At 48.3% G+C, this 19,035-nt stretch overlaps 1 long non-coding RNA gene and 2 pseudogenes across 1 annotated transcript in view; all 3 read left to right on the top strand.

The window, feature by feature from the left end:
- The first annotated feature begins 2,828 nt into the window (after nucleotides 1–2,828).
- Nucleotides 2,829–2,895, top strand: LOC132004666 (U4 spliceosomal RNA; annotated as a pseudogene).
- Nucleotides 2,896–14,239: 11,344 nt separating this feature from the next.
- LOC132003165 (uncharacterized) overlaps nucleotides 14,240–19,035 on the top strand; it is a 12,235-nt gene continuing 7,439 nt past the window's right edge. The window contains exon 1 of the long non-coding RNA XR_009400152.1: nucleotides 14,240–14,632. This is a non-coding gene — a long non-coding RNA (uncharacterized LOC132003165). The remainder of the gene's footprint in view (nucleotides 14,633–19,035) is intronic.
- LOC132004060 (large ribosomal subunit protein uL24-like) overlaps nucleotides 18,067–19,035 on the top strand; it is a 1,412-nt pseudogene continuing 443 nt past the window's right edge.

Below are 19,035 nucleotides of genomic sequence, written 5' to 3'. Positions count from 1 at the left end.
CCTGGGAAGTCCCAGCCAGGGAAGATCTTTTTTGTTATTTCACAGCCTCTGGGAATTCACGGGGTCCACGGGTTCTCTTGACCAAGGGCTACTTTCCAGTTATTTCCTGTCTTTATAAAGATGTGAGTTTCATCTTCTAACTTGATTGAAAGCTCCTCAAGGAATGGGACAACATGGCCTCAGGTCCGGCGGCCACTTTCCCCATCTCAGCTCCTGATACAGACCAGGGTATGAATGAATGAGTGAATGAATGACAATCACCACGGACAAGCATTCATCACTGGGTGTCCCAATGAGATACAACCAAGGAGCCCAACGTGTTGTCACCCAATGGGAGAGTACACAACGGAACCCAATGGGTTCTCCAGTTCTGATAGGTAAAGGAGAGGGAAGGGGTTTGCCTCTTCTTTGCTAAATGTTACCCTCAGATTCTGAGTGTTTTCTACAAGACGATACCAAGGCTCAAATCCAGAAGACTGTGACTTTGACAAAAGCCATTTGGGTCCCTCTTCACTATTTGTACTAGTGTCGCCCTGTCCTTGCTTCCTCCCACCTTGGTTCCCAGATAGCTCCTGGTGTTACTGACTCCTTCTCTAGGATAGTTTTACCAGAAACTTCTTTAGACTGTATGCTTCATGGCCTTGGTTCTCACCCATTGGGTTGTGCTCTGTGTTGTTTGCTCTGCCATCCTGGAGGCCAGCATTGCTTACATTAGCTTGTTGATGTCATGGCCATCTGCAACCTATATCAAACCCTGGGTGCTTTGAAGTTCAATGTGCAATAAAAAGTTCATTAAAAAAAGATGGGGAATTATGAAAATAAGGTTATGGAAATGTTAACAAAGGATCATTTCCTGCTTCCTGTACATTTTTCCCTTTTTTTTTTTTTTTAATGTATTTCTCCAAGGAATTTATGTCACTATTAAAACTACGGAAGAGTTAAAGGAAGGACAGGCCTGGGTCAAAAAGAGGGTGAGATTCCTGAGGAGATATCTTGGCCAAGGCCCAGTCCGTTTTCTTAACTGAGAGCTTGGGGATCTGAGGGGAGAATTTACGACAGGAAAAAAAAAAATAGGGACAAATCTAGAATTCTTAGGACTAACGGTTGGATCCCAGCATTTTTCACAGCCATGGCTCCAAATGGATTGCAGCAACCTCTTTCATTGTGTGAGGCCTGCGACAGTGTCGGGAACCCTTGGAATCAATGGGTTCTAGCCTCTGGGCAGGGACTGTCATTGGTACACACACACACACACACACACACACACACCCGTTGAGGAAGAAGAGGAGAGAGGGATGGAGGGAGATGGGAAGCAGGGGACAGAGCAGAGGGATAGGGTGGGAGGGGTCATTAAAACTTGCCCGATGCCACACTGGCTTCCTTGCCAGTTATGACCTTCTGACATGAGCAGAGGTCAAGCTCCAAACCTCATGGGGTGTTAAACACTAAAAACAGATCAGTCCCTGGTGTGGCCATAAGGGAGTGTTCTTTCCTGGCCTGGCCACAGCTGGGCATTTAGCCAAGAGAGAAGGCCCTTGGGGGCCCTGAGTTCTGACTTGACCGTGGCCAAATGGACATTTTGGGGGACTTTGCCGAGGCCAGACTCTGGTTAGTCTTAGAGCCAGGCTCCTCTTCCCAAACTACATGGCCTTCTGGAAGAACTCCTGGTTCTTGTGTTAAAGGAAGGGCAGATGACGATCCCTGGTAAATACACTGTCACTTCTCTAACAACAAATGGCACACCATCAACACCTTTATGTCTTGGCATTCACACACACAGAGATGCTGGAGTAACACATGCCGGGAACCAAAGCAAGAGAAACAGTTCTCCGTGGGCAAGGGTCCGCTGGTTTGCACAGACCCTACATGCTTGGGCAGGGGCATGCCCAGACCTAATGCACGCCCAGTCCTGGCAGCCTTGCTGACCTCTATTTTGGGGGGCAAATATCCCTAGAGACTCACTTGCTTCTATGAGCATTAATGACCATTTAATTACTACTCACGTTTAATAGTAGGCAATTATGCAACAATCGCTTAGTTTTCAGCCTGAAAGCGACTGTGTGTGCATTTCCACAGTATACAAGCTACATCTTTGTCCTGGCGATGACAGTGCCATAGCCTACCCAAGTGACCACGAAGACCTCAACAGATGGCACATGTGATCGCCAACCCTGCAAGGTTTGGGGAAGTGCGGCCGGATGGGCCCGCTCAGAGACTGACTCACCCTTCCTCTCGAAACTCGGCTGTAGTTGAGCCTCATGAGTTCTGCAAACCTCTGCTCATAGAGGTGAAGCAGCAGCACCAGGTACAAGCCTGAATTCATCAGCTCATTTTGTGCCTAAATATGGAAAAGAGACTTTTTAAGTTCATCTATAAAATATTCATGATCTAAATCACGGGGCAGAGGGAGGAAAAAAAAAAATAGAGAAAAGAACCGACAACAAAAAAATAAAAAGAAATCACGGGGTGGAGGGAGGGAACAAGGCAGCAGGGCAAGGCCTGTCCTTGGGGATCAGAGAACGGAGCCGGGGGAGGGGGGTTCAGCATGGAGGCTGGGCTGTCGTTCTGGAATTCTCTGCTACTGAGTGGAGGATACCCTTGGAGAGCTCCACACTCCAGGCTCAATCCCATGCACATTAATTAATTAGTTAATTAATTAACCCCAGGGGCATTACATGCCAAAGACTTGTGCTGGGTGTTGTGGGGAACATGGGGCAAAAGGTCTCCATGGGAGAACCTTGTTCAGAAATCGTTCCAGTACCAACTGGACGGCTCAGCTACAATGAGTGTGTACTAGGACTTGGGGAAGGCCTCTTGGATGGTCCTTAAGCTTTGCGCAGTGGCGGTATGGTAGCCAATGAGGTTTATCCGAGGCGCGATTATTGCTAATTGGATGGTCCTTAAAGGGTGAGAGGGCCTTTGGTTGGCTCTGAGGGTTGATGAGGGCCTTCCAGACAGAGGCACTGAATGCCAGCAAAGGCCTGGGGGCTGGGAGAGCAGAGCATGTGTTGGGTAACATTCCCTACTCTTGAGTGTGGCTGGAGTATATGGGGAAGGTGTTTGTTCTGGATTGGAAACATTTTTTTGGCATCAGCTGCAGAGATGCGAAGGGGGGATCCCATCAGGCAGAACAGGGAGTTTGGGCGTCATGCCGTGTGTGTGTGTGTGTGTAGCTCCTGGGCTCTGAGCAGAGGACTAAACCCGATGGGATGAATGTCTTAGGAAGGCAAAAGTTTCTGTGGGAGAACTGGGGACACAAAGGCACATGAGTTCTGCAAACCACCTGCAAACTTAGGTTTATCTTCCTAGATCCCTCATTTGTCTGGAGAAAAGGCCCCAGGCCTTGGGGTCTGTATGCTTCTCTCTCTATAACTGGGCTTAAGGATGGTCTCACCTACGGCTCCTGCCCCGGCTGGTCTATTATTTAACTCCCCGACAGTGAGTGTGCGCCCGGCACTCCCACGTGGACTGGGAACCGCAGGGCCTTGGCTTCTCCCTCCCTCGTGTGGTCATCTGGCTTGTTTTGTGCTTCCTTTCTGAACGTCTCCCTCCCACCATTCCCAGGCCGTGTCCATAGCTTTTCCAGCTGCCACAATGTCCCCACCCTGCAGAAGCCTTCCCGACGCATCTCCTTTGTTCCACTCATCCCTTCCTGCCCTGCTTCCTAACTCTTTTCTTTTGTACACTGCGTCTTGCCCTGGTTCGTGTTTTCACTTTTTCTCGGTGGGTGGGTTGTGTTTTCTTTTTCTTGCTGGTGCTTGGAACATAGGGAGGTGCCAGGGAGGATCTGGCTGATGAGAGCTCCTTGGTCCTCGGTTCCTTGGCAGCAGTCACCCTGGGGACCCATCCTAGACCGTCAATAAATGAGGGGCCATTAGTAATGACTCCTCCCCCTTAACCACCCACATGGCCTCCTGTCAAGTCCCCATGGATGGGGGGGGATAGGCCAGCAGGGGCTCCCGAAGTTCTTGGGAGACTAACAGCCTCAGCAGGGGACATGGTCCTCTGCCTCACCCTGGGGAGAGGTCAGAAGTGTGACCTTTTTTCTAGGATAACGGAAGCTCAGACCTGACACAGGGACCACCTCAGTGCCTTTCCCTTCCTTCTGGGCCCATCTCCTTGTCCCGGTTCCATCCAGGACAGCTCAGGAAGCTGGCCCAGGACACGCCTCTTCCAGGATCAAACGGCCACCGGAAAAGGTGCCCCAATCGAGCAAGGATCGATGCATTCTTCTTCTGAGTCCGGTCCAAGTCTGGATCTTGCCCACTGGCCTCAAGGTCATGGCTCAAGGCCCCGCTGCTCTCCTATAGACCTGCCTTGAAAGGCACTAGTCAATTGTCCTTAGCAGTTAGCCTCCTATTTTTAGACTTTGGTCACATATTCTGTGCTCTTCTGACCTTGGCCTAGAGCAGGCAGAGAGGAAGATGCTTGTTTTCACTGTTTTCTCCTCGCCTCCTCCCACTTTCCCCGAGTCTGCGCCTCCTTCGCAGCCTTAGAAGCTACTGCCCTTGGGAAGCCTTCCTCACCCACCCGTCAGCTCCTCCCCGCACACCAAGCCTTGCCCCCTGTTTGCTTTCCTCGCTGGCGCTGGCCGTGGCCTCTCCACTGGTTTTCTCTCCGGCACTCTCTTCGCCAGGAAGCCTTTCTGCTCAGAGACCCTCTGATGCATAATGGCAAATCAATCAGCTAGAAAATGGCTTGGAACTATCAGGTTTGTCAAAGCATTCAGGGAAATCATTTACTTTTTATGACTCAATAAGGCCTGGAGGCATGCAGATGGGAAAATATCCACTAATGTTTTCTGCAGATAATTTGAAAAGTCACTTCTAGCAGATTGTGTCTCTTCTCAGGTCTGTGGGAGGGAACCTGTCACGCGGCGCCGTAAATCGGTAAATCTCACCGGCCGGGCTCCTTGATGTGCAACCTTCACCGAGCTGGTGATGCCCCACAGAGGGGCTGGGCCGGCCAATCAGAGCAGGCATATGCTGGGGAGCTGGGAGACATGCTCCTGCTCGGAGCCACAAGTGGGCGGGACTTGTTCTCAGAGAGAGTTCCAGGGCATTCGTTTGGCAAGGGCAAAATGAGCTAGCTTTTGGAGCATTCTTCTTTGGAGCTGCTCCCGACCTTTCCTCCTGACCTGGTCCCATGGGGCATGGACACCCCCGTGCTGTGTTGACAGGGGTGGGGCGAGGAGCAGGCTTCAAAGGGAGGGGGCTTGTGAAGCGGCGGAGGAGAGCCCTGGAGCACTCGGGCTGCCTGCCAGATGTTTTCCTTTCTGTTCTCTTGCCCCACTCCCACCCCTTCATTTTGTTTAATATTCATTTTGGCCAAGAGATTTGCTACCTATGGCAATTCTCAATATAATCCACTCAAGAGAAGCAGACGGCTTGGCTGAATGTTCCATCAAGTCTCCAAACGTGTTCAAGAGATGCTCCCAGGTGTGAGGGTGATTAGGTGGCTGCGTGTGGCCAAGGACATCTGTCCGTGGCTGAGATGGAGCAAAGCCAGGCCTGTGCCTCAGAGCAATGACAGCCAGAGGCCCGCTGAGACCCTCCTCTGCTGACAGAAGTGCACCTTCATCACGCAGTGGGCGTGGACCCCCCAGAATGGGCAGCCTGGGGCCGGCAAGAGCCAAGACTTTGGGCAGAGCTTTAACTGTGCAAGGCCAAAATGACTCCATTTATAAAAGGGAGAAGTCACCTCCATCCTGCCTATGTCCCCAGGGTGTTAGAGCCAAATGAGCTAATTCAAGGGGACATAGTATTTTGCAAAACAAAAATATCCTGTAAGAGGCAAGAATGAAAACTAGGATCCAGGGCAAGGACCCCAAGGGCTTTGTGTGCGCCTGTGTTCCTCGTGCCTAGGAGCCTAGCCCAGCACCTGCGGTGTAGTATATGCTCAGTGAATGCAGATACAGATGAAAGAATGACAAAAAATGTATAATTTGGGGCCAGACCGTGGCCAATTCAATTATGACTCTTGACACTAGTTGACTGCCAACTTGAATATGCATCAGAATTACAGAAAGGGCATTTTAACAGGTTTTTTTCTTTTTTTTTTTTTTTTTAAGATTTTATTTATTTGACAGAGAGAGAGATCACAAGTAGGCAGAGACGCACGCAGGGGGTGGGGGAGCAGACTCCCCGCTGAGCAGAGAGCCCGATGCGTGGCTCCATCCCAGGACCCTGGGATCCTGACCTGAGCTGAAGGCAGAGGCTTTAACCCACTGAGCCGCCCAGGCGCCCCAGAAAGGGCATTTTAAAATATAGCTGCTGGGTACCACCTCTCCCTCTCCCTCAGATTCTGATGCAGTGGGTCTGTGGTGGGGCCAGAGAATGTGGGTTTCTAACATGTCCCCAAGGGATGCTGACGGTACTAGGCTGGGGACCTCACATGGCTGAGAACCAGTGCTCTGAACCAAGAATCAACAGTTAGTCTGTAGCTGATCAGCTGAATCTGGCCAGAGGATGTGCTCTGACTGGCAGGCAGGAAGGAAAGGACAGATGAACGCTTCTTCAGTGGGGAGAATCCTTTCTGTTTTGCCTCCTTTACGACCACCCTGTTGTGATGATACTTGTGGGATTCTGACCATTTGTGACCTGCCTGGCGTCTAAGGCATTTAAGTGTAGAATCTGTGTTCTCGACTGTTCCTCCACCTGCTTTCTCTTCCACTTCCCGGGTACAGAGCCAGCACCCAGGACTCCTCCTTCCTGGGCAGCACTCACAGGAGGAACGGATGCCTGTGGGGTTTAATTTTTAGGCATGTTGGAGGCAGGAGGCGGGTGGGTTTGAGAGGCCACAAGCCCCGATGGGCCGAGGATTGGGCCACCAGGTCTGGGGGCCCCGTGCTGCTTCTGCCTCATGGGACCACCCTGCACACAGCCTGTCCAAGCTCCTAATCCCGTCTCAGGAGGCCTATTTACAAGCTCTGACCCTGCAAGGCCTACAGAAACCAGCTAGCGTCGGAGTGACACAGGATAATCAGACTTCGAGGCCCTGTGAGGGCCCACGGGCAGCTGTCACCCTTCCTCTGCTCAGGTGCACTGAACCAAACCAGGGCAACACTCTGGTCTGAGCCCCTCCACACCCTCAAAGCCACTGACCTGCTACCAATTGTTGAGTTGTGGTTTAGAGCAGTGGTTCTCAAGGGTACACAGATAGAGGCTTCATTCCTCTTTTCCTTCTTGGTCTCAAATGTCTCTTCCTCAGGGAAGCCTTCTCTAGACCTGAGAGTGGGTCAGACCTCTTTGTGGCCACACATCCCTTGTTCTGTTCCTCCCATGCTGGGGGGTACCCTCACTCTGCTCCTCCCATCAGAAGGAAGTGACTATGTTGGTCTTGGGCACTGAGGTATCTCCAGGATAGTATCTGATCAACAACAGGCACTTTTATGTATATTTTGCCACACTTAAAAAAAAAAAAATTGATACCTGGCCCCATCCCAGATCAATTCAGTCAGAATCTCTGGAGCCTGGCCTGGGCATGAGTATTTTAATAGAAGAAGAAGAAGAAAAAAAGACATGCAGCTCAATGTTAGTTTTAATTATAGTAGATCTTTGTGTGCTTGTGATTTTTATAATTGAAGAAAAGCAAAAAATCAGCCAACCAATCTAAATGAGAAAAATGCTTAAGAGAATAAGTTAGTGAGTTAGCAAGTGAGTTGAGGTTAAGTGAGACCCAGGACTGGCCTGGAGTCAGTTCCAGACTTCTTCTGGTTTTGTCCCTTTCTTTGAATATGTCTATTTTGGGCATCAGCTATCCAGCTTCTCAACCAAAGAATCTGTTTGCCAGGAGTGTTGGCTAAGATGGCACAAGGGACCAAGGTTTGGGAGTCGGGAAGGGCTTGGCCTCAAGGAGCCCAGGTAGACACATCAAGTCCAGGGCCAGGCCAACGGGCCTCCCCAGCAGGGGACAAGCCGAGGGTAGATAACCTGCTCCCTATCTTTGCGTTAGACAACAGTTCCTTCTGCGGAGGTCCGTGGAGAGTTTCTGAACTTGTCTAAGTCTTGCTTCCCTACTGTCTCAACTTGAAGCCAGACTGTTAGCAAGTAGACTCTAGTAAATTCACAACAGGCCATCGGAGCAGGCTGACCCACTGTGAAAGGGTGAGCCCCACCTCACCCCACCCCCAGTTTTCCAGCCGCGCGGAAATAGTGCGCGTCGGTTCTTGGGACTGTTGTCCTTTCACAGGCTGGGTCTGTCAATGTCCTTTCTACCTGTGATTACAATAAAGGGCATTTTCAAAAGGCTTTGATGGCCTGTCAGGTTCTTACTGAAACGAATTTAAACTCTTTTCTGCTTCCATGTAGAGTAATTACCGTGCTGGATATTTCCCACTTCCTCCTCCAGATCCTCTTTCCACCCTGCGCTGTGGTCTCGAGGCTGATCTCAATGGATCTCATTAACTCGGCCCCCTTGTTCTCTGGCTTCCCATTGGGTTTGGCCAATGGGAGGCCCTGGCGGGAGACCAGAGGGCGGGAGGAGAGAGCAGCTGGGGTAATGACGCTCCTTGTTCTCTCTCTGCTGGGCGGTGGCGTGGTAATGGCTGCTTTCCTCTCCTGAAGGTCAGAGGCTGTTGGTGACTCTCTCCTGTAACTACAGGTCTCCTGATCCTGGTGACTGCCCCCAGCCCTTGTCACTTCAGGCCTAGAATGGTCACAGCGCCAGTCCCAGGATGCTTCATCACACCTTGTTGGCTTCATTTCCCGCCCACTTCTGGCCTTCCTTCAGCTCTCCTCATTCACCCCTGCTGAGGGTCTCACCATGTCTCCTGCCTAGATTCTGGCTGACATGGTTCCTTTCACAGGTCTTGTTCAAATGTGTTCCTAGCCGCTTCTCTCAACTGCAGGGAGCAGTGACGCCAAGGTTATGGGTCCAACCCCTGCGTGGGTCGGTTGCCTTCCTTCAGTGGTGGACACTAGCCCAGTCCTGGTGCACTTAGCTTCCTCCTTCAAGGCTGGAGAGTTTGGGCATCTCTGGGGCCATCATATGGCGTTCCCATTCCCTGAGCACCCTTCTCTCCACAGGCACTGGATTAGAGGATGTACTCAGGTTTTTTCCCCCGCATCCCACCTTGCGGGGGAGGAATGATCTCCTGCTTCCTGCGGACAAGAGAACGGAGGCCCAGAGAGTTTGTGTGGTTTCCCTGAGGTCACATAGCAACTTTGGCGAAGGGAACAAGACCTGGGTTCACCCTGTGGTCAAAGCTGGTGTGCTCTGCGGTGGGGCAGCAGAGCCTCTGGCTACAGGAGTGCAAATATTTTAGAACAACTGGAAAAATCTACCGTTAGTGAGTCTACAGACACCACCGGTAAACCCAGCAGGGCAGGGTGGTAGCAGCTTCACGGAGGGTGGTGGGCCATGCCAAGATGCTTGGAACCAGCAGGAATCTTCACTAGTGAAGGCGTTCGCCTGGGCTGGACTGTGTTCGTGAGGCCTGCAGATGTTCTGGTAGTATTCCACGGACCCTGGCCTTGTCCGGACGTGTCTTTCTCGGGAAGTCCTACAGCCTCCGTTTCCTGAAATAATCTCTGAGAGGACCACGTGGAAGCTGCCTGCGCCCCGGCTGGCACCCTGACCTCAGGCGCCCACACGGCCTACTTCCTGTCACCGGTGTGACCCCAGACGCACTTCTCTTTCTCCTTTCAGGGCATGGGGGTGGGGACCCAGAGGCTCAAGACCCTCGGGCCTCAAAATGGATGGACTCAAGATATAATTTATTTCTCAGGAATTTCTTTCTTCCTTTCTTTTCCCCTCCCTTGCTCCTTTCCACCTCCTGATGCCCCATCTCTTCAACGCTGGTGTGGCATTTTGTCCCTTGTATTATGCTTCTTGCTGGTGCTGTTCGGGTCTTTCATTCTTATCGAAAGTTTAATCTTCTGTCTAGCAGCCTTCAGATTTTTGAAAGGTTGTAAACAATTGCCCAGACTCACATGTGGCCTTTTGACTCAGCCACGCTTTAGGTCTGGACGCAGGCTAAGGATCTGAACGCCAAAATGATTCCTCTGAAGAGTGACATTTAATTGATTGATGGGTTCCACACCCAGCCTGAAGCCCAGTGTGGGGCTGAACTCACGACTCCAAGATCGAGACTTGAGCTGAGAGCAAGAGTTAGATGCCTAATGACGGAGCCCCCCCCCCCCCCGGCGCCCCACATGCCACATCTCAAGTGGAAGTAACCACTGGTTCATTAGCCACTGGTGGCTTGTGGCTTCCATACTGGGCAGTGTAGTTCGAAATGTAGGATTGTTTCCCTGAGAACTGAACAATCAGCTATTATCCTGAGCGTGAATCACCTGCCCACCCACGGTAGACTAACTTTTTCACAGCATCAAAACTGCAATCCAGGGACGCCTGGGTGGCTCCCTTGGTTAAACATCTGCCTTCAGCTCGAGTCCTGGGATCAAACCCCATATAAGGCTCTCTGCACAGCATCGAGTTTGCTTGTCCCTCTCTCTCTCCCCCTGCTTGCTCTTTCTCTCTCTCTCAAATAAATAAGTCAAATTTAAAAAAAAAAAGAATTACAGTCCAAATCACCCAGGAGAGTTAATTCACTGGGTATTAAAAAGCACACACTAGGAGCTTATGACCTGTTTACTAACCTTGAGTAAAGCAGTTTCTTATTACCCAAGAGTTACTTGATATATAATTTGGGGACCATTTTCTTCAAGACCCTGATTTTTTTTTTCCTTGTTGCTATTAAACTTAAATCACTTCAGCAAATTTGGGTATGGAACTTGCCAGACTATTCCTGTTTCTGTGTCCAGTCAGCCTCTGTGGCTTCCTACTTTTGTCCCTGATCACAGTGGGACCTCAACCAGAGGTGGCGAAGACTTTTGAACTCCACCACCCCCACCACCGCCATGGTCTGACTTAGTACCACAACTTCTCGGAGAAGTGAGCGTAGGGGACATTCCCAAACTCATCCCATGCGAGGTTATCTACAGTCCTCTTATCAGGGAAAGCTGTTCTTCCTGCGTGTGTCTCTAACTGACTTTGCCGGGGAGGCGGAGTGGTGTGAGTGGCTCTTACCCGGGATTGCTGGTGCTTCCGGTAGAAGTCAGTCACGTTAAAATCATCCAGGTCGACCAGCAGGCCTTGCTTACACATCTCACAGGTCTTCACAGCACCTAGATCCGCTCCTTAAATTAAAGAATTCTTTGTTACATAAAACTTTGGGTCTTTACATGTTGACACTCTGGGTCTCTTTGTGTGGACATTTTGGGAGTGAACTCGTGTGTATGAGTTCACACGAGTGTGTATGTGTATAAGTCAGCCCTCTTCTGTAGAAAAGGGCCTTGAATCTGAGATCTGGAAAATTTCCTTTATAATAATTTTCATTATTATGCAAGCTTCATATAAGCGAAATCCCCGTGACTTTTAAATAACAGGTCTTGCTTTCTGTTTAAATATAAACATACTGGTTCATAAAATTGGAATTGCTACATGGAGGCTGAGAGTTGTGACACAGGTGTTTGCCAAAAAGAGGGAATAGTGGCCTGTGTTGTTGTGACGGACGGAACACATATCCAAGCAAATAAGGAGGACCCAACTGATGGCAGAAGCTATTCTCAGTCTGTGGTTCCAAAAATCTGCCTTTAGGGGCGCCTGGGTGGCTCAGTGGGTTAAGCCTCTGCCTTCGGCTCAGGTCATGATCTCAGGATCCTGGGATCCAGCCCCACATCGGGCTCCCTGCTCAGCAGGTAGCCTACTTCCCCCTCTCTCTCTGCCTGCCTCTCTGCCTACTTGTGATCTTTGTCTGTCAAATAAATAAATAAAATCTTAAAAAAAAAAAAATCTGCCTTTACACTCGCCCAGGTGACTTCCCACTCAAGAAACTGAGGGAGCCAGGAGCCATGGATGGGAACTAGCCCAGCAATATCTGTGGCCAGTACCTAAGACCAAGTTCAGCCTCATCTGGGAAAAGAAACTTGAGAAAACTTCCTTTGTTGCAGTGGGTTTTCTTTTTTTTATTCTTTTCTTTCTTCTTCATTTTTTAATTTAATTTAATTTAATTTTTAAAGATTTTATTTATTTATCAGAGAGAGAGAGGGGGAGAGAGTGAGCACAGGCAGACAGAATGGCAGGCAGAGGCAGAGGGAGAAGCAGGCTCCCTGCTGAGCAAGGATCCCGATGTGGGACTCGATCCCCAGACGCTGGGATCATGACCTGAGCCAAAGGCAGCTGCTTAACCAACTGAGCCACCCAGGCGTCCCCATTTTTTTTTTTTTTTTTTTAAACATGCATCCTAGATCAGCACTTTTTCTCTATTTATCCTAGTCCCCAAAGCAAAACTGGAAGATGGAAGAACTGTGCTGTGTTGAAGCAAATAAGCGGTCTTTTCTCCTCGTCTGGAGGCTGCATTTTTGCTAATGATGTCCCGGTGTTTATATTTGCATTAGCAAAATAGAGGACGGATGAGTTTTCAGCATGTATTTGGTAAAGATAGGGCTTGTGCAGTTTTAGACCCCAGTTCTATCTTGCCTCACTGGGGACATAAAGAAATAGTAAATAATAGAGAACTTTAAAAGACAAGGATAAGCGGTAATCCCATGTCTGCATTTTGTTTGCTTTTTTTTCTTCTTCTTCTTTCTTAAAGTGCCATTCTCTAATACTTTAGGCTTCTGAGTGTCCCTTGGGTCTTCCGAGCTGAATCCCACTCAGCACACTCCTACTGACATTGGCGTTGACAAGCATTTAGCAGGGTTTCTGTCACACGTTTCACGAGTAATTTTTTCCCGCGCTAAATGTTTAATTGGCCCAAATTTGTAGTAAGATAAAAGATCGCATGGCAGAGTCATTAGCAGCCAAGAGCCCCTTGTTTCCTCCCCGTCTGAAGGAATGAGTACCCAGCTCACTATGGGGAGAGGACTTGAAGCAACTTGGGTGGTGGGTCTGGGTTGCTCCTGCCTGGGAAGGTGCTCAGGAGGGAAAAGGGATCAGGGAGGAGACAGTTAATCTGATCGTCCCACTGTTCATGCCTCTTTCTCTGGAGGGGGCATGGCCACAAGAGGATGAGACTCTTAGGGTCCCCCCCCCGCCCCCCACACCGCTGGGTGCCTGGAAGAATGATAATCAAGGAGGAGAACACGGAAGAGGAGAAAAAGGATCCTGGCTACGGGGTAAAAGGTTTTCAGGGAGTTGTGTCTGAAAGACACAGTGGTTATTTGTCATTTGGTTCTTGAGTTGCTGTTTCCTGTATTTCTGTTCAAGTTGTCCTTCTTCTCAAAACCAAATTTAATTTTATTTTTTTAAATTTTTAAATTTTTTTAAAAGATTTTATTTATTTATTTGACAGACAGAGATCACAAGTAGACAGAGAGGCAGGCAGAGACAAAGAGAGAGAGGGAAGCAGGCTCCCTGCCGAGCAGAGAGCCCGATGCGGGACTCTATCCCAGGACCCTGAGATCATGACCTGAGCCGAAGGCAGCGGCTTAACCCACTGAGCCACCCAGGCGTCCTCAAAACCAAATTTTAAAGAAATCCCCTGTTCTCTGCCAAGAAAATGCCAGCTGACCTACCCATGTGGCTGTATTTAGGTTGTAACCTCCCCAGGGAGTTGAGAAGGGGCTTCACACCCAGTTACAAGATCTGCAAAAGCCAGAGCTGACAAAGCCAGCATGCAGAAATCTCTTTATCTAATACGGTTCTAGAAAATCCGATCAGTGCTCTTTTCCTGCCCCTACTGCAAAATTGCAGCTTTGCTCAGTTTCTTAGGTGACACCCTCCTTCCCCCACAAATAAAAGGAAGCGGAACTGTTTTTGCCAGGTGTCCATTAGCGGGCATGGCTTGCTGGGTGTTTGCTGAGGTTCAACTGCTGACCTGTTTTCGTTTCCTTCCTCCTGGGAGGAGATCTTAGCATCTCTGCTTGGGCGGGGTAGGATTCAAGCACAGATTCCAGGATTCTTCTCTCAGACTCATTTCTGTCCCATCATTTAAAGGCAACATTTAGTCCCACTGCTATCCACTGGGGCTGTGAACGGGAGCCCTGTGCTGGGGGTTGGGGGTGGGACATGGGTCTCCCGGCAACTGCTCCCGGAGCTGCCATCAAGGCTCGAGTCCCACACTGTGGTGTCTCGTTAATTATATGGCGAGCGCTCATGCCGCTCTTCCTTCCCCACCTACCTGATGTTATTTTCACTTTCAGCCACTTTTTCAGGCAATCCTGATGAACAAACTGCAGGCTTCCCACACAGCCGCAAGGCTCCAGGAGGGGGTTGGTTGGGGAACCCCCGGCTATCTGACAGATGCGACACAGGTCTCCCTCCTCCTCCTCCGAGTCCTCCTCCAGGAGACTAAATGGAAAACAAGCCCTGGTGACCGGGGGGGTCTGCGCAGTTTCTACAAACTACAACTACTACTACTACTTCCCAGGATGTTAAAGGGAGAGGCCCCGCCAGGGCTGCCCGGGCTCCCCCACGGCTCTCTCTGACCCTACTGAAGATTCTTCCAGGTGACTTATAGTAGATTCACGGACCCTTATAGTGGACTCCTTGGCAGTTACTGACACGTGTGAGCCAACTGCCAGAAATCTAGAGGCGGTGGACAAGGCTACAGAGGAAGACCATGGAAGAGGCTGGGAGCTCCTCTCCAAGTCGTGGCCACTGTGGAAGTTGGTGGTACACCGTGTTGGTGAGTGTGTGGGATCTGTGGGCAGGAGGCCTGGGTTTGAGGCTTGCCTCTGAAACTTGGGAGTTTGATGACACTGGACAAGTTATTTAAGTTTCTCAGGTCTCTGTTCCCTCATGTATAAGGCCATGTGATGATAATGCCGCCACTGACTAGCTGACAGGCTCATGGGCAGACGGGATGTTGCCCATGATGGTGGTGTGCTGTTCTGCAGGCCACGAGTGCATCTAGTGTCTGGCGAAGCATTTGTAGATGGAGATCGCTCAATAGATGTTGGTTGGGATGATGATGAATCAGTGAACCTGGACATGAACTCACTAATAGCACAACACTTGGCCAAGAAATTATGCCGACATTCCAGAATGTAAGCTGCTGGAATCTGATGCAGATGGAATTGGGAAAATGGAAGCAAGTACGTTTTTGTCCAATAAATGATGAGTGAGACTAGCCAGTTGATGTTCACGTAGGGAGGCTCTAAGAAGCCTAAGACTTGTTCTTTAGCATCCTCATGGACTAGGGGCTGTCTGGTCAAGGAAAGGAAACTGGCTAGAGACTGAAATCAAAGAAGAGGAAGAAATGGGCATTGTTCTGGAGACAGACATATGTGCTCAGTTTCTTCAGAGACTTTCCTCCCCACAGGAAAGGGAAGTTGCTAAAAAGAAACAGAATTATAGTTTTCCATTATGGGCACAAACAAAAGAAGAGCTATACCATATTTTTCAAAGACTCAATATCTCCAAGATGTCAGTTCTCCCCAGAATAATCTGTAGATTCAATGCAGTTTCAATGAAAATCCCAACTTTGAAAGGTATATAGTCAAGGACTCTGAAGGAACAAAAAAATGGGGAGGGAGGCTTTGCACCACTGGTTACCAAAACTTATAAAAGTTACAGATATTAGGATGCTGTGGTATCGGATTAGGGGGGAAAAAAAACAGAATAGAGAGCTCTGAAACAGCCTCGGACATTCATAGTTCATATGACAGATGTGGCTCTTCAGTTTAGCCCGGAAAGATCCTGCAACAGCTGAGCTGAAGGCAGCAGCTCAACCCACTGAGCCACACAGGCACCCCTATTTTTTAAATTTTTATTTATTTATTTGATATACAGAGAGAGACAGTGAGAGAGGGAATGCAAGCAAGGGGATTGGGAGAGGGAGAAGCAGGCTTCCCGCTGAGTAAAGAGCCCAATGCAGGGCTTGACCCCAGGACCCTAAGATCATGACCTGAGCTGAAGGCAGACACTTAATGACTGAGCCACCCAAGTATCCCAAAATTGCAGAGATTTTAGAAGAAAATAGGAAGCATCTCATAATGACCGTAGGTTGCAAAAGATTTCTTCATCAAGACCAGAAGTTACAAATCGCAATCCATAAAGAAGATGGGTCATTTGCTTCATGAAAATTAAGAATTCATTGTCATTAAAAGACATCAAGAAAGAAAAGACAAGCTAAAAATTGGGAAAAGATATTTTCAACACATGACTGTTAAAGGATTAGAACAGTGGCCAGAACATAAAAGGGGTTCCTAAAATAAAAGAGAAATAGTCTAAAGGAAAAATGGGCACAAAATATAAGTATTTTGCAGAAGAGGAACACAAATGGTCATATGACATTTAAAAGAGCACATAAAATGCCTAACCTCATTAACAGTCAATGAGATTCAATGTAAATTAAAGCCACAATATCATTTTATTCCCATTAGTGAGGCAACATTTTGAAAAGCCAATCTATGTAAGGGCTGGCAAGGAAGCACAATGATAAGACATTACTAGTGAGACAGTAAGCGGCCATTTTTTTTTTTTTTAAAGATTTCATTTATTTTCTTGACAGATCACAAGTAGGCAGAGAGGCAGGTAGAGAGAGAGCCAGGGAAATAGTCTCCCTGCTGAGCGGAGAACCTGATGTGGGGCTCGATCCCAGGACTCTGGGATCATGACCTGAGCTGAAGGCAAAGGCTTCAACCCACTGAGCCACCCAGGTGCCCCACAGCCATTATTTACAATGGGGAAGGTGTGCTAACCTCTAGCTCAGCAGTTCCACCCCTAGATAAATATCCCAGAGAATTCTTCCCATGGGCACCAGGAGACATTTTGCAAGAACATTTATGTGGCCCTGTTTGCAGAACACAATAGAGAACCCCAATGCCCATCAACAGGAAAACAGCCAGATTGTGGTATATTCAGGTAACCCAATACCTTGTGTCGTGAACGCGAACAGAGTAAAGCCAAAAATATCAACAAGGATGCCCCTCGCTAACAGTGCTCCGGGAAATGCAAGTCACAGGGGAATAGATATTCCATTTCTATAGGGTTCAGAAGTAATGCATTTCTACAGAATTAAAAAATGTGCATAAAATATTGTTTAGGGTTGTGAGTTTGAATCCCACATTGAATGTACAGATTACTTAAACAAATTAAAAATTTTTAAAAAATTGAAAGCAAAGGAATGATAAATGCAATGCAAGGATGGTTTCCTGGGGCGGGCAGAAGGGGTTGGGAGGGTGTAGAAGAGGGAGGAAGATGAGATAGGGTGGGTGAGGGGCTCAGGAGTTCAAGTAAATTTCTGTTAGCTGGAAGGCAGGCACCAGGATATTTGGGTTTTGTTTTATTTCGAATTCCTTAATTATTTGTATGCATTAAAGTAACTAACCAAGGGGAAATTTTTAGAGAGTATAAGTGGCATTGAGAAATGAGCTTGAAATATTAAAAATGAGGCATATTATAAAATATGAGCCAAAGTATACTAAGAATTGCATTTATATGCAAAGATAAGAGACAGGAAGCAAAGTTTTTTTGTAGTACTTATCTCTGGATTAGAGGATTACAGGTGATTTTTCTTTGAAGTTTTTATTTTCCTATTTCCTAAAATGAACATTTTTGTGATAATAAGAAAAGCATAAGGTTTATGATATACAGGAAAAAAAAGAAGGTGTCTGATCAAGTACACAAGTCATAGCTGTTTAATGCATTGCCACACCGAGACATGGATGCCGTTTTCAAAGAAATCATTTTGAGCCCAAAGACATCACTTTGGGCTGGTAGAAGCCTAGACTCCTCTGACAAGTGGGTCTGAAGGTGTAGAAGTGTGTGTGTGAGGCTTTTTGGCCCTTAACCATGGGTCAGTGTGCTGGTGGCGTCCATAATACGGAAAAGCAAAGGTCCCGCCAACAGGAAAATTACTCATTTCTGTAGCTGGATAACAGACCTAGAGGAGTAGACGGGCTCCGTCCTGTGACCTGTCTTATCCTCCTACACTCTCATTCACTGCCATGGAATTTTCCCACGTGCAAATGAGTATCAGTTGGATAATTAATGGCCCAAATGAGCTGTACTAACACACACAAAGAAGGCTTGCATTCAAAGAAGCCATTTCCAGATCAGTAAGCCAACATTAGGGTGTGGTCACACCTGTCATAAAGGAAACGGCCGAATCCTGACATGATATTTAATGATGGCTTTAAAAGGTATCAAATTTCGTAGCTGTGAAATATCCCCAAATCATCTTACAAGACAGTGAAGATCAAAGATAAGAGTAATCCATAATAAAGACCTTCTGTCTCTCCCATGCATGAGAAAGAACACAGGAAATGGAAGCAGGGTTACCCCAGTGCAACCCTGCAGAGAACCCAGGTAACCATGGTAACTGGCTGGAACCAGACTTTTGGTTGGAAAGATTCAAATTCTAGAGCTGTTGGTTGGATTTGTGCAAAGTCCCATGAGAGAGAGCTGGTGAATTTCAAGTGCAGAGTGGTTCACTCTCTGGGGAGATAGCAACCTTTTTTTATAAAAAAATCCTGGTTCCTGAACTTACAGAACCGGAAATAACGTGTGGATCTCTATCCTCCTGCGGCCATTGCTGAAGCGCTTGGGGCCACAATGAAGTTTGATCATTGTGACTTCTGACCGGAGCAAGAACCGGAAATGGCATTTCGATGCAGCTTCCCACATTCGCAGGAAGATCATGTCTTCCCCTCTTTCCAAAGAGCTAAGACAAATACAATGTTTGGTCCATGTCCATCCGAAAGGATGATGAAGTGCAGGTTGTGCGAGGACACTGCAAAGGTCAACAGATTGGCAAGGTCGCCCAGGAAGAAGTATGTCATCTACATTGCATGAGTGCAGCGAGAGAGAGCGAACAGCACAACTGTCCATGGGGCATTCCCCCTCACAAGGTGGTTATCCCTAGTCTGAAACTGGACAAAGCCCGCAAAAAGATCCTTGAACCAGGGGCGCCTGGGTGGCTCAGTGGGTTAAACCTCTGCCTTCGGCTCAGGTCATGACCCCGGGTCCCAGGATCGAGTCCTGCGTCAGGCTCTCTGCTCAGCAGGGTGCCTGCTTCTCCCTCTCTCTCTCTGCCTCTCCGCCTACTTGTGATCTCTGTCAAAAAAAAAAAAAAAAAAAAAAAAA

The sequence above is a fragment of the Mustela nigripes genome, chromosome 16 (assembly GCF_022355385.1).
Source record: "Mustela nigripes isolate SB6536 chromosome 16, MUSNIG.SB6536, whole genome shotgun sequence".
Classification (NCBI taxonomy): Eukaryota; Metazoa; Chordata; class Mammalia; order Carnivora; family Mustelidae; genus Mustela; species Mustela nigripes.
The sequence above is the reverse complement of the archived record's forward strand: the minus strand, read 5'-3'. Positions and strand labels throughout refer to the sequence as shown.